Source organism: Lutra lutra, chromosome 4, assembly GCF_902655055.1.
Source record: "Lutra lutra chromosome 4, mLutLut1.2, whole genome shotgun sequence".
In the NCBI taxonomy this organism is placed as follows: domain Eukaryota; kingdom Metazoa; phylum Chordata; class Mammalia; order Carnivora; family Mustelidae; genus Lutra; species Lutra lutra.
In genome coordinates, this window is record NC_062281.1 from 69,051,432 (window position 1) to 69,066,169 (window position 14,738).

The following is a 14,738-nucleotide window of genomic DNA, read 5'->3' on the forward strand; positions in this document are numbered from 1 at the left end:
GGCCTTTTTATTGTCACCATTTGCCAGCAATTCTAAGCAGTGACAGTGATAAAATGCTCTCTGAAAAAACTTTATGATCTGAGTTCTAACAATTGTTGAGATTATTATCAAATTTAAATAATAGTTAAATATGTGTAACACTATTCCTCATCCTTTAATAAACAGTATTCTATATGAAAGTTAATTTAAAGAATTCTTAGTTATATAGTTGCCCCTGACACATGGGGATACTATGTGTTTATCTCAGACCTTTCCTTTGGTTCAGAATTTCCCAGCTGGCTATGGGTGTAGAAGGTATGCTGGTCCCTACGGTGTGACATATTCCTGAGTTTAAAGAGCATATTAGAAAGAAACGATAGTGTTGGGGTGCCTGGGTTGCTCAGTTGGTTGAGCACCTGACTCTTGACGTGGCTCCAGGTCATGATCTCAGGGTTGTGGGATAAGGGTCCGCCAATGGGCTCTGCGCTGAGCGCAGAGTCTGCTTGTCCCTCTCCCTCCCCTCTACCCCTTCCTGTGTTCATGCTTGCGCTTTCTCTTTCTAAAGTAAACAAATAAATAAATCTTTTTTTTTAAAAAAACAAGTAAACGATAGTGTAGTGATTGTGAAGATGTAGAAAGAGAACTTGTGTTTCTTTAGTTTTATCATTCTATGGGACAATTTGGGGTTTTTAGTGGTATTTACAACTTAAAACACTAAAACTGAGTGCAAAAGACAAGTATAGATTATCATATGGTTTCACTTATTTGTGGAGCATAACGAATAACATGGAGGACATGGGGAGATGGAAGGGGAGATGAACCATGAGAGACTATGCACTCTGAAAAACAATCTGAGGGTTTTGAAGGGGCTGGGGGTGGGAGGTTGGGGGAGCCAGGTGGTGGGTATTATGGAGGGCATGTATTGCATGGAGCACTGGGTGTGGTGCATAGACAATGAATTCTGTTACGCTGAAAAGAAATAAATTAAAAAAAATGGCTTAAATTTTTAGTAAATCTCAAAAAGAAGGAATTCTCTCAGGTAAATTTACCTTTCATTGTTATGCTAATCCCCCTCAAGGCTGAAAGTGGTGTAGAACTAAAATGAACTCAACTTGAGGAGCTCAGCAGAACATTCCAAGGGAGTGTAGAGAAGATGCTGGAGGAACCACTCATAACATCACCTGTGAAAATATTCTCTCCAATTCTTTTCCTTTATTTTACCTCTGTATATCCCAAATAATGACAGTAATAATAGCAGCAATAGTAAGATAATAATTGATATCATGTTTATAGGACTTATTGTAAAACCTGTATTAATTCATTTGATCCTTAAGTGATAGGTTTTTTGTAATCTCCATTTGATTGAAAATAAAGTCAAGGCACAGAAAAAAAAAAAGATTTTTGTTCAAAAAGACAAATTTATCTCTGTGTGAAATATTTCACTGAATCTGAATATGCATTTAAAATTAAAATATATTGTTTTAAAATGAATTGCTTTAATATTATTTAAAAGTCAAAAAGAGAAAAAGTTACATAAGTGGCACTTTTAATAATACCTAAATTGTACCTTTTAAAGTCATTTTATTTTTTCAGTTTATTATTTATTTTCAGTAATCTCTACACCCTATGTGGGGCTTGAACTAATGACTTTGAGGTCAACAGTCACATGCTTTTCCGACTGAGCCAACCAGGCACCCCAGATATTATCATTTAATTAAAATTTATAAATTAGCTACTAGACAATGATTTTCGTAAAATGCTGTTATATGAAACTGTAGCTAATGGATCGAAGTTCAAACTGTTAGGTGTATTTAAAAACCATCAGGTGAATAGTTATTTTTTTTTTATTTTTTTTGTACCATAATATTTATTTTAATTAAAAAATTTTAATTTTTCCCTGACAAAATTACATTTAAAACTTAAAACAGTACCTTAAAATTTTTTTTAATTGTCTACAGTTCTTTTCTGGCTGTGATCTTTGTTGCATGTCTTGGTTACTGTGAAAATATTTTTGGGGTAGGGTTCGCAAAATAACTGACTCTAGCTATCCAATCGCCCTTACTACTTTCGCGTGCTCCCTATCAGATGGTAAAACTGGTCTCATGGGCCACATTCACAGTCAAGTGAAGAAAGGTCTGAGTTCAGGAACCTACTTAGTCAGCACCTAGCGGCGGAATCTGAAGTTGCTTGATTTTCTCCTCTGTAATAATAGAGGGTTTGAGGACATGACTTCCAAGTTGCTTTCCAGCTCTGAAATTTTGTGATTCAGATTGACTATTGTACCTATTACATGCACCGCTACAGTACTGAGGTACTTTCCAACTCAACATTGATTTTACGCAATTTTTGCCATTGCTTTTCAGATTCACCTACTGTTTAGACAGTTGTGAAAGTGAACCATATCAATTGTTTCTTGGTCTTGGTATATCCATTCTAAATCTCATGTCATTTTCGACATAAAACTTATCTGCAAATGGCATTGTTTACTCAGACTTTTTGGGAGAACTTCGAATGTATCCATTTGTGTACTTTTTCCCTACAATGAACTGCATCCAAACCACACTTCTGTTTCTGACCATTCTTATCAGTACAGTTTCTTCAAAATCTTGTTGGGCCATCTCTTAGGCGGAGAGACCAGTTTGAGGCAGGGTTTGGCGAGGCTCGTACAGCAACTACAGGTGGTGCTTTGACTTGCTGCATTGTCTAGGGCATTGTTGATGCGTTGTGGGGGACAGCCAAGGAAAGTGCTCATAACTCATAATTGTGTAACCCGAAAGTGCAAGGAGTTAATTCTTTTGGGGCCACCTTTTACCAACAGGGGGCAGGAGCAAGTGAGTAAGTGTTTCCTCCTTTCTTCCCCTCGCAGACAGCTCTGAAATGCCTTTCATAGACCCCTCAGAAGGTTCTGTAGGATTGAACAGTGTTGCTTGAAGCCAAGGCTGATGCATCTTGTTTTGGCTTTCTCTGCTCTGTCTCACTCCTCCAGGTCCTCATAAGCCCTTGTCCCAGTGTCTGTCTGTGGGGGAGAATTGAGGCCAGTGCACCCTCAGGGACAGTTTTGAGAGGGAGACCTAAAGAAGGAGCCTGGCTGTGAGGGGCCAGGTTAGGGATAAGGTGTGAGTGCTGTAAGGACCCAAGGCTGGTTCCACATGTCAATGAACTGGTCCCTCCATTTGAGCTCTCTTAACTGTCTCACCACTTCTGACAAATCCAGCAAAAAGAGGAGCTTGCCCCTTTCCTTCCTTTTGCAAAAACTAAATTAAAGGTGGCAAGAATGTCCTGTCTACACGAAGACTCCCCTTAGGGAGGTCCGTGGGTCAAGTGTTAAAGCATTTATCATTACTCCATTTATAGCCCACTTTCCCAAGTGACCACAAACTGGTGCTTACAAAATAAAGCTGCTCTTGCATTCTCCCTGCAGGTGTGGCTGCTGGAGAGGCTTCAGTGCAGTGAACTTGCTTAGGTGCAGCTAGCTTGCTCCCGTCTCTAACTCGTGCCCTTTCTTTGAAATGCTCTATGTGGCATGTTGGAGCAAATGACTTTCTGAAGCAGAGCCTAAAAGTTTTCCAAGCTGCTTTGTTGTTTTCCTGACAGACGGAGGAACTTACTGGGGCTCTAATGAAAGGCAGACCGCGATCCTGTCATGTCAAGAATGCTGCAGTCGGGAAAGTCGACATGATTTCATGGCTAATGATTCACTCGCTAATATCAGTGTGGGCTGCAGTGAGGATAACCAAGTTGAGCTGTCTTAGATCAAATGATTCAATTAGGCCAGCTGTCCCTATTTGTCATGGCTCAACTCGCTTTCAAATTACCTTTCCAAAGTGCATACGTGCCTTAGCATAGAAGTTAACAGCTCAACTGTTTTACAAAAAAGGGATACTTAGGCATGATTAGAAAAAGTCACCTTTTTTTTTTTTTAATCCACACATGATTTTCCCCCTTCCCCCAGCCCTTCCCTGTAGAAGACACAGTATGTATTTGCTCAGCTAACCCCGTAGCACCCTCATCAGTTGCTATCACTGTGGTTTTGCCACTGAAGCTTTCTGGGGCATCTCAGGGCAAGAAATTATTAATTCTAAAAGGAAGGCTTGGTCCAGGGATCTCTAAGTTGCTGGGGGAAGTTGTGCCAGGGTTAAGCTTTTTCTGACCAACTTCCAATCCTTCCGTTGGCAATGGAGCAAATTTAGGGTCAGAGAAGAGTTTATGTTACAAATATGGATTTTTCCAGAGCTGATGGAATAACTCAGGACTGAGAAAGAAATCAGCTTCAGGTCAATAGAGGGATATTACAAAAACATGACGTAACTAACCATTATTTAGAAGGTAAAAGAGATCCAGAATCTTCGTCTTTCCTTGTGAGCTATGTGAGCAGTTCCACCATCCTGGGGGAGAACTAGTCTGAATAAAGGAATGAGTCAGGGAACATTTGTTTCCCGCCTCCTGTGTGAGGGGCACCACACAGACACTGTGGGGAGATGGAACAGAAATCAGGAGCTTAATTTCTACTCCAGAGGGGCTTACAACTAAGGACTCTGAAATCTTTCAGTATTTTAGGGATCATGACTATCAGAAAGATAAAGACAAATTGAAGTAAGCCTAGAGTGGAATAACGGATACAGACCAAGGAATAGACAGCTTAATCAAAAAGGGAAAAATATAAAGAAGTAAAAAAAAAATTATTCCTTCCAATGTAATGGAGGGTGGACTCTAACTGCTTAAAAACCTATCATGAAAAGGGCTGACAGGTGATCAACTGCCATGTAAAAGGATGACCTAGAAAAAATGGGATAAATGATGTGAAACTCTTGAAATTTCTCTGTGTTGAAGTGTTCTCAGTAGGGCAGTCAGGAATGTAACTGCGGGCAGGACGCTCACGGTAGGTTTGTTGAATGGATTCAGCACTCTTCCTTTTTTCCATTGCATTTGAAATCAGTTTTATCTTATGCACAACTCAGAGTACAGATGGAAAGAATGCTATTCACTACTGTGTGCCCATCGTGTGTTTCTCAGACCCTTGCTTTCCATTTATTCTTGTTTTAGGGAACAGTAGGACCATTTCAGCTCTGTTTCAACCCTTCATGACTTCCATAGGCTCACAGAAAGAAACAAAACGTATGTCTGAGGTTTTGTTTTGGTTCTCATTTGTTTGTTTATTTTTCATCTACAGGTAACATGAATTTCCTAGACAGAGAACGAAAAAAAAAGGTAGGATTCTTTTGGCTCACCGTGGTTATTTCAGAGACTTACACTTGTTGGTTGCTTTTAACATTAAGTTACCCCTGGAAATAAGGAATATCCAATGCTGGCAGCTTCAAAACCCAGGCACAGCTTGGGGACCTTACCAGGGCTGAGCAGTGTGGTTTTTGGAAATGTATCCAGAGTCCGGCCTGGTTCTGGTGTCCAGAGTTTTTTCTCTCTTGATCAGCAGCAGGAGATGCGGTTCTGCTTAGAGCTCACTGTGCTATAGGCTTAGCTTCTCTGTGCCTGCTCCTTTTGCTTCTGCTTCCCTAGGATCTGCTCTGTTTCTCCCATGTCTTGAGTTCAGATTGCCCCAAAGAGCCTGAATTGGGCCAGCCCATTGTCCCCACTGGCAGTGCTGTCACAATGAACGCCTTTAGGGCTGCTGGGCTTCCAGGGAGTTTAGTGGCCCTGGTCCTGGCAGTGTTTATCAGAGAGGCAGGGTCATGTGATACCAGCGGCACAAGTTGTGTAGCTGGAACTCCCGAGGAAAGGCTCTGGAGCGGATTACCGCTGAATTGTATCCCCCCCCAAGCTTTATGTTGAAAACCCAATTCCCAGTATCTCAGAACATGACCGTTTCTGGAGATAGGACCTTGAAAAAGGTAATTAACTTAAAATGAGGTCATTACATTGGGCCTTAATCCCATATGATGGGTGTCTTTATAAGAAGAAGAAATTTGGACATCGAGAGGCACAGAGGAAAAAACATGCGCAGACACAGGGAGAAGAGGCCGTCTACAAAGGAGAGAGGCTTTAGAAGAAACCAGCTCTGCTGACAACTTCATTTCAAATATTTAGTTTCCAGAGTTTTGAGAAAATAAAGGAAATAAAGTTCTGGGCATTGCAGCTATGGTACTTTCCTATGGCCGCCCTAGGGAACTTACACAGGCTCACCAGCAATTTGAGATCATAGCATGTTGTGAAAAGAGCTTGAAATGGAAAGTTTGGTGGTAGGGCTTATTGTTAGTCTCCCCTTGGGGGAATGGAACTCATCTCCATGTGTGTTGAGTCCTCAGTTTCCCCATTTGTAAAACAAGAAGGTTAAGATTAGGTGAGTCAATGCCTGTGACAATGCATGCCTCCTCAGTGACCCCATTGGAGGTTTCCCCTGTCCTGCTTCTTCTACAGCTCGTTCGGAGGTAGGAGCACAGGGCTCTGGGGAGACCTTTGGGGCATACACTCATTGCCACCCTGCCATCCTATCACAGCCCACAGTTTCCTTTCCATAGCAACTTTCTTACTTATGTCTCTTTTTCCCTAAAACTAGGGGAATACCTGCCTGGAGACATAATTAGCCTAATTCCCCCACTGGTAGGAGGGTGGCTGCAGGCAGGTGATGCTGTGCCGGTGTGACATACCGAATTCTAAAATAACATTCGGCCCGTGGGCTCCAGCATCTCAAACAGGACAGAACCAGATGACCTCCACTCTTCTCTGCTCTTCTTCCTCCTCTCCTGTCCTCCTTTCCCATCCTTGCTCAGCCTGGAGGCTCTGCTTCCAGGGTCCAGCCTTGTGCTTCCTGACCTGACAACAGCTAAGACAGCCTGCTTTGCACGGTGAAGGAGGGCTAGCTGACCTCATTGCCAGTATGGGATTCATCAGGATGTACTCACCTCCAGGGAGAATTGTGGTATTTTTTTTTTAAGATTTTATTTATTTATTTGACAGAGAGAGAGATCACAAGTAGACAGAGCGGCAGGCATAGAGAGAGGGGGATCAGGCTCCCAGCTGAGCAGAGAGCCCGATGTGGGGATCAATTTCAGGACCCTGAAATCATGACCTGAGCCAAAGGCAGACACGTAACCTGCTGAGCCACCCAGGTGCCCCACTCATGTTTTTTGGTGTTTTTTTTTTGGGGGGGGGGGCGTTGGTGATGTAGTGACTAGGACAGTAAAATGCCAAGGTGGAAGAAATGATTACTTAGGGGCTTGAAGCTGAAAGACAGAGATTGTTATCCTTATCTTGGGCTTTTCCTCATAGCTCTTGGGCACCTGAGGGCCCAGCCTTGAGGCCTCTATCCCATCCCTTCCACTTGTAGGCATCATTGGATTGTCCCTGTTGCTGCTGCTTTGTGAAGAGAAGCAGAAAGGAAGTTCCCTTACTCTGTCTTAAATAAGGGTGTTAAGGTTGAATGGTACCTTCCCCTCATTTGAATACAGATGTCCTCTCCTCCAGTACATCAGAGTGTGACCTTATTTGGAAATAAGGTCACTGCCAGTGTGATTAGTTAAAATGAGGTCATGCTGGAGTAGGGTGGGCCTCTGATCCACTGTGACTGATGTCCTAATGAAAAGAATGTCATGTGAAGAGAAAAAACATGTACAGAGGGAAAGTCATGTGGAGACAAAGGAGCATGTCATCTACAAAGAATGCCAAAGATTGCTGGCAAACACCAGAAGTGAGGAATGGAACAGACTCTCCCTCACAGCCCTCAGAAGGGACCAACCCTGCCACCATTTCAGTTTTGGATTTCTAGACTCCAGAACTGCGAGACAAGACATTCCTGTTGTTGAAGTGACCACGTGTGTGACACTTTATCATTGGCACTCTAGCAAATGAATATAGAAGGGGTCCTTGGAATAGATACTGTCCCCAGAGCTTGTGATAGTCATGTTTTAGGTCTTTATGTTACTGTCTTCATGTCCCAGACCTAAACATAGGTCTCTCGAGGAGAGAATATATAGTGCACCATTAAGCTGTTTGGCACTGAAGGTGGGGCCCCGTCCTGGCTCCACCGCTGGCCTACCCTGAGCCATCTCATGTATATCCTGCCCCCGCCCCGGGGTTCCTGCTACTCGCTGGAGACCCAGAATGTCCTTTGCATTTTGTATCCAGAACATGCGATGCTCGTACAAGTCAAGTAGTATCGTCCCACTTCTTGACTTACAAAGTTCAGCAGAGGTCTCTGTTCCTCCAGAAAGCCTTTCCTGACTCCCTGTCCGTGCAGATATGGGCTAAGTGCTCCTCCCTCCTATGTGTTCTCCCAGATACGTAAGCTTCTCCTCTCACACCTCTTCCACTGCCCCTTAATGGCTTGCTTACTCATCTACCTCTCCTCCTAGATTTTTGAGTCCGGGGACTGTGTTCTGATCACTTCTGTGTCTCCAAAGCTGAGCAGAGTATCTGACAGCTAGCCCTTTTTGAATTTGAATTAGTATTTGCTGAATGAATGGAACAAATGAATAGATAGGTGATGTTCAGTTCTGAACCCAAAAAGCCGCACCAGTGTTGGGAGAGGATGCCATTCATTAAGTAAGGCTGCTTTCTGGTGCCTGAAAAACTCAAAACAGCTTTGATTCAAAATGTTGGCAAAATAGACTGCCTCCACTATTTTGACTTTTTCAGAAACGAATTGATGAGGTAATACAATTTGAAGCGATGCCACAGAAATATACCATGTTGTGCTTTTGAAACTGAAGGATGACAGTGAGGTTGCGCTTCTAGCTTATGTCCTTGTCATAGTGAAAGGGGATTTACTCATGGGCGTCCCCCTATAACTGCAGACCCAAGAAGTGGCCTTCTTCTTTGGAGTGTGCTTTCCCTTCCTCCACTGGTGGAGGAAGAGAACTGGCACATGAAAATGTGTAATCTCTATAAGGAAGCAGCCAGCCAGGCCATCCTTGGCTATGGGAACCCTCCTCCAGTATTTATGAATATTTGCTAAAATGCTCTAAGTGCTTGTTTGTAAAGCTCTGGTGTAGAGTCTGGGGTTCTAGAGTACCTAAGCCACAACCCACGCTGGTGGAGATGCCCGGTTGAAAAAAAATGATCTGAATTCCTGGGTGCAAGCATTTTATATACGCAGCTCTGCAAAGCTCATTTCAGTCACGCAGCGGACATGTGGCATGACACATTCCAGGCTAGAGCTGGCTTTTGCTCACGGAGACTTGCATTGTTAACGTATTTGTTTTTTACCCCTGCATATTTAATGGCGTGTATAAATATAACTACACTTTAAAAATCTCTCCCAAGGCAAGGAGGGTAATTTGTGGGGCTTCTACCCCCATTTCACCCTTCCACATCTACTATGGAGGCTTCACTAATTGATACCAGCATCCCTGCTACCACGTTCAAGTGCAAACTCCTAGACTCCTAGATGGCTACGAAGCATGTCAGGTAGCCACTGTCAAAAGTTAGAAATCAAAGCTTGGGTATGTAGTGTTATTATACCTCATTAAATCAAATAAATAAAACACTATAAATCAAATCCAATAAAGAAAAAAGAGAAATAAAGACAAGAAGGTAAATAAATGAAATAGTTTTATTTGCAGCTCATCATTTAAAATAGGTTGCCCAACTTTTTCTGTAGAGGACCAGGTGGTAAATTTATTTCTGGCTTTGCAGGCCATACATGATCTCTCTGTTGCAAGGTTTTATTTGATTCTGTTAACTTTTGTGTGTGTGTAGGTGTGGTTTTTGTTTTTGTTTTTGGTTAAAAAAACCTCACAATTATTTAAAACTATAAAAACCATTCTTAGCTCCCAAACCATACAGAAATGAACTGTAGGCCGTATTTGGCCCATTTGGTCCAAAGTTTGGCGACCTCTAATGTAAAACATTGTGTTTTTACAGTATGTAAAGTGATCATAGTGTTTATCATTGGAATCTTTTGTAGATGTACTCTAAGAAGAGCCCAGGCACCTGTTTCATGTGCAGGATTACATAAAGTTATGAAATTCTAACATGCATAATTCATGTTATGTTGGATACTGAAAATATAATGCTTGTGTAAATAGGGCATGAATCATATGTTCTTATTGAGTTATATAGTTCGCACCATAGGAGGGACATACTCATCCCCAAATCTGTCTGCTTAGATATAACTTACAATCTTGCTTTTTTCTGAACCTGTTGAATAGGTGGAATTTAGAAGTCCAGGCAGGGGTTTGAGCATAGACATCTGTGAATATCTGATTGGCATCAAATCTCATTTCATAGTGGGTGGAAGTATAAGTGGGGGAGACCAATGTTCTAGAAAAACCTGCTGCCCTAAATATGAGATCTGACTGAGGTATGAGGCTGCAGGAAGTTGTCTTGGACCCATGTAAAAGGCTGCATCCTTCACACATCCTCCTCTTTATATCTCCCAGTTACCAGGAAACTTCAGAGACTCACTGTACATGACTATGGTGTCTGTCTCTTATGTGATACCACGTTCCTTTATTCTCTGAAGGGAACTTTGGTTCTCCTCTTTTTTAATCTGTAGAAACTGGTGACTCCAAACTCAGTGCTGCATTTCTATCCATTTCTTTTTTTGTCCCTAAAATCAAGTTACTTTCATGGATACATTTGACCAAGATGAGGACCGGAGGTGAATAAAAATATATTGGTGAAAAAATATATTGGCAAACAGAATTGTGTTGATCTGGATGGTTCTAGAAATAAGAATAAACTCTTTTTGGAGCATAATGTCATCAAACTAGGGCCACTACTTAGAATAATTTTTAGGAATGCAAAATTGGCAACTTGCCCCACGTTGTCAACTTGTGAATCTTACAAACATATTGGATTATTATAGTCTGTCTTCACTGAAACATATGCCTTGTTAGGTGTGGATAGTCTAAAAAGGTATGTAAAACCTGTCTGGGCTCATGTTTGCAGTATTAGGACTTCACGGAACAAATCCACTGAATTTCAAATAGACCCAATTTATCCTTTCACTTCTGCTTCATTTCTTTCTTATTTCCTACTACTTTATAAAAATGTAAAGTGAATATATATATATAAATATATAAAACATATAATACATATACATATACATGCACATATATACTACAGATACATATAGATTGATATAGATATCAATATGTATATAGATAGATGTCTAGATATATGAAATCCAGGTATATAATGCCATATGAAACATTAATGTTTGCCTTCCCTCTCTGACAGCATATCTATGTGGAGGACATTAATTACAGTATGAGGATATGATTTTACACAGTAAGTCCTCAATCATTATTATAGACTCTATGAGAAGAGTTCGAGTCCTGGCTCCACTCTTTAGTAACTGTGTGATCTAATTTTTTTTGAGGCTTAAATTTTTCATCTGTAAAGTACAGCAGATAATAATAGCTAATTTATAAGGTGGTTCTTCTGATTAAATGAGACACTATATTTGATAGAAGTTCCTTATACAATGTAGAGAGTTATATAAATGTTAATTAATTTAATTTAAACATATATTGGCAATATTTCTCCCCTCTGGCTTCTTGCCCAGCAACTGTTCCAGGCCCCAGAGATCTGTGCTGGCTGTTACCATAAGACGTCAGTGCAGATGAAGCATGTGGTGGCGGCTGAGTTCTCCACATCCATCTGGATGTTTTTGGCATTGCACAGACATTGTTTCAGCATGCTGAAGTCACAATGCAGGCTAATTTTTTTTTTTTTAAATTTCCAGCCAAAATTAGTTGTATGTAGTTGCTGCTTGTTGTTTAGTTTCCTGTCCTCTGGGAACTTACCTTCTCAGGCCTCCTGACCCACCCACCCATCAAGGTAATGCTGTTGGGAGGCTTTGGTTTGATCTTCAGGAATACACATCTCTTTCTTTTAACCAGATGAGTATCCTTACACATCTTGATAGAGAGTCATTTTGGAAAAATCTGTATATCAAATAACAATGCTTCAGAAGTTAAAAAAAAAAAAAGACCATTGACTATTTTACAGTCAAGAAATTATTGCTGAGATATGATAAGTACTTAATGATAATGGGGCAAGTGACAATATTGGAAGAATATTGATCAAAAATATGATCAAAACAGGGTAGCAACCAGAGCTCAGGGCCAGGCATCTAACTCAGTTCAAAACATAGAACTCTTGGGGCACCTGAGTGGTTCAGTTGGTTAGGTATACAACTCTTGATTTCGGCTCAGGTCATGATCTCAGGGTCACAGGATCAGGCCACACATCAGGCTCCACATTAGGTATGGAGTCTGCTTCAGATTCTTTCTCCCTCTCTTTCCCCCTCTGCTCCTCCAGCTTGCTCTCTGTCTCTTTCTCTCTCACTCTCTCTCTCAAATACATAAATAAAATCTTTAAGGGAAAAAATAACATAGAGCTCCTGTTCTTTGGAGAAATAAACTCATTGCCTGAGAAACAGTCAGATGCAGGGACACAACACTCATTCAGAGTCTGCCGTAGTCAGGACTGTTTTCTTGATTTCATATAGGAGGCTAGAGCTTGGCTGTCAGGAACATAAGTCCCAAGTCAGGAACATAAGAACCTAGAATCAAATGGTCCTGGCTTTGCATCCAACTTTCCCTTCTTCCAGTGCTTAGTTTGTCTACTTCTTTTCATTGCACCAAAAGAGTCAGTTCTCTTCTCATGACCTTACCTAGCAAGCCTTGGGCAGACCTGGTTTGGGAGCCAGGAGACCTGAGGTTTTGCTCTGCGTTAGTACCAGCCAGTAGATAGTGTGGTCCTAGACACCTGGGCATTTGTTTCCTCCTCTGAGTTAAGAAGGTATTGAACTGTATTGAGCTGGTGTTCTTCTTGATAACATTTCTCTATCACGAGTATGTTGGAGAGGGTAAGATGGCTGTGCTTGATTTGTATTCTCAGTCTTACTGCTCAAAGAAGTCTGTAATGCAAGCAAACAACCTTTTTCTTTACTGTTAATTAGTATTCCTCCTCTTTGCTACCACGTATAGAAGTAAAGCTGGTGGGGTTTTTGCTTTTGTTTTTGTTTTCATTTACCTGCAAGTGTCACTTAGAATGGGACAGCATGATGCAACTAATATAGGAGGCAAGGCTGTTAGACACAGTTCTTCTTTGTTTGTTTTTTTGTTTTATACTTCAGTTCTCAGTGGTCATGAATGCTGAAGTACTGAATACTGAGCCATTACCCTTAGGGGAAATCGAGGGTTAAGTTCCCTCAAGCTTCTGGTTATAACTTTTCATCAACTGGTCATATGTACTTTGTTTAGGTGTGTTTCTGTTCAAAGGCATATATATTTAATACTGTTAGCTAGGATGATGCTTAGCCTCTATAGAAATCTCTAAGCAAAGAAGATCTAAATTAAAGTGGCTTGGAGAAAATAGACATTTATTGTTCTCTTTTATGAGACCATATAAATGTCCCAAAGTGAGATGTCCTGGTTGGGATATAGCTTGTTCTCATCCCTGGGTTTCAGGCAACACATCTGTGTTTCAGCTCACAGGAAAGATAAAATAAATGCTGGGCAAATGATCTTCTCTTAAGAATGATACGGGTGTTGCACACATCACCTCTGCTCATATTCTAATTTACCAATGCAAGCTGGAAATTCATTGCTCATTGGGGAAGTCACATTGTCCGGGCAGAGAAGTCAAATGGATTTTGGTGGTCAAATAACATGGTGTAGGAATAACACTGTATTTCATTACCTGTACTCAATTATATCATGATTTTAAAACCATGAGGCAGCAGTAACAGTACAAGAGTGAATTTGATGGACTTAATGTAGTGCTGATCCATTCTTAAATTTTTCTTTGAATATTTATTTATTTATTTAAAGATTGTATTCATTTATTTGAGACAGAGAGTTAAAGAGATCATGAGAGGGGAGAAGGTCAGAGGGAGAAGCAGACTCCCCGTGGAGCTGGGAGCTCGATGCAGGACTCGATCCCAGGACTCTGGGATCATGACCTGAGCCAAAGGCAGTTGCTTAACCCACTGAGCCACCCAGATGCTCCTGCTTTGGATTTTTTAGATCTAAGGAGGCCTCAGCCAAGCATCTGACATGATAACTATGTTGAAAAGAAGTCCTTGGTCAAATATCAAAACAGCAAATTCACCTGACAATGTTTGGTTCAGATATGCTATCTGTTAAATAGTTAATAACAAACTGCTATTTCATATATTTTACATAAAAAAATTCATGTGACAACATATAAGGTTGTCTGAAGAAAGTGTTATCAGATGTGAGGAAATGGACATGGAGGGAGAAGAGGTCTGGGTGGAGAGGAGATGGGTGCCTTGGAGATACAAAGCAGGCTGACAGGTCATGACAGATGAAGCTCCTTAGTGATAGGGAGGTATGGGTGGCAGGTGGCAGGTGGCTGAGCATCCCAGCTTTGTAGCCTGAGGGGCTCTCATCAGTTCTTTGGGCAAAATACCTTGGAAAATGTACTGACTCATTTATATTTTTTGTATTCCAGGTAGACTGTAAATTCTCTGAGACTCTTCAGGGAAGAGGGGGGTTTCTCTGACTAGGAGTGATGGACCTGGATTTGAGTGATAGTCTTGCCACTTGCCACTGGCTGGTTGCCACAAGGATGCAAACTCTCAAGCTTCAGGCTCCTTGCATATACATTGGGGCAAACAATAGCCCCTACCACCTGGGATGAACTCAGTTTATGCGATGTGAAGAGCTATTATGCTGTTTGGTATGTGGTACATGGTCTCTAAATGTTAACCTTGCTGTGAAGAGTAGGAAGAGGAAGAAAAAGACAAGGAGGAAGATTGGAAAGGATAAGATGAGGTTTGAGGGACATTTGAAAAGAGGTTATGGGGTTTGTATTAAACTAAGAGGCTA